General features: G+C 51.3%; 1 long non-coding RNA gene across 1 annotated transcript in view; it reads right to left on the bottom strand.

The window, feature by feature from the left end:
• The window catches only part of LOC116705688 (uncharacterized), a 17273-nt gene that overhangs the window by 12895 nt on the left and 2942 nt on the right, over positions 1-1436 (bottom strand). The gene's annotated exons all lie outside the window — the stretch shown is intronic.

The raw sequence follows: 1436 nt of genomic DNA on the forward strand, positions 1-1436 counted from the left end.
TGGAGTGATGTGATCCAGTCTCTTGGTCTTAGTGAGGACTCAAGCAGCAGCGTTTTGATCAACTATAGTATAGACACAACCCCCACCCTTCCTCCCCCCAACAATTGCATACCACTTATCCCAAAACTAGAAGAAACCTTTGAAACAGCCATGACAACATGTATATATATAAGCTAAACGATTATTTGTCAGGTGGACAGGTAAACGTAAGTCTAATTCAGTTAATTCACTCAGTCAAAAATAGCAAAACGTTGATGTAGCTTCTTGATTCGTTGAATTTATCAGCAGATTCATGGACGAAACCATTGTCTAATCCCACAGGAACTTCGATTAACAGCAGCACAAACCCCTGCTGACACCACCCAGCATGGCAACAATTAGAGCAAGGTCAGAGGAATCAAACCAACCAGGAGAAGAGCTGTGGGTTTGGGGCTACAGCTTGACCTCAACCTGGGCACGGGATTGGTCCCCTGTCTGTGTGTGTCTGTCTGTGTATGTGTTTGTGTGTGTCTGTTTCTACATGTATTGTTTTGTCTCCCTCCCTCCCAACTGTCCTCTAAGTTGAAATATTATATATATATAGAGAGAGAGAAAAAAAAGGGCTGTGATTTTGGAAGTACCGCTAACATTACTTTCAGTTGGCCATCTCTTCGGCAGCAGAGAGCACATTATGGTGGTAATGCTAAACCAGATGGAATTTGACGCCGGGGATAGGTCTGATACCCTGTAGATGCCGGGGCCAGATCTGAGGCCGTGTAGCCACCGGGGGCCAGGTCTGAGGCCCTGTAGGCGCCGGGGACAGGTCTGTGGCCCTGTAGACGCCAGTGGCCAGGTCTAAGGCCCTGTAGGCCCCGGGGGCCAGGTCTGAGGCCCTGTAGACACCAGGGGCCATAGCCTTGTACACGCCAGGGGCCAGGTCTGATGCCCTGTAGACACTGGGGGCTAAGTCTGAGACCCTGTAGATGCTGGAGGCAAGGGCCCTGTAGATGTCGGGGGCTAGGTCTGAGGCCCTGTAGACGCTGGGGCCAGGTCTGAGGCCATGTAGACGCAGGGGCCAGGTCTGAGGCCCTGTAGACGCCAGTGGCCAGGTCTGATACCCTATAGATGCCGGGGCCAGGTCTGAGACGCCAAGGGCCTGTTTGTAGAAGCAGAGACTTTCAGGAGGAACGTCTCTACTGGGCTGATCCCAGGAGCCAGGCCTAATTAGAAACAACTGGTCCAACTTCACTTCAATGGCTACACAGATCTCTCTTTTTATGTTGCTTGGCCGGTGCCGCACGTTCATCAGCTGCACCTCCAGGCTCATCTCCATCTCTTAAGACTCCCCTGGCTGCACGCTGGTCGTGGATTTCATGGATGGTAAAAAGAAATTTGAGGCCAGCCACCCAACTCCCCACGTTATCGCTCTTACACACACACACACACACACACACACA

The sequence above is a fragment of the Etheostoma spectabile genome, chromosome 17 (genome assembly GCF_008692095.1).
Source record: "Etheostoma spectabile isolate EspeVRDwgs_2016 chromosome 17, UIUC_Espe_1.0, whole genome shotgun sequence".
NCBI lineage: Eukaryota > Metazoa > Chordata > Actinopteri > Perciformes > Percidae > Etheostoma > Etheostoma spectabile.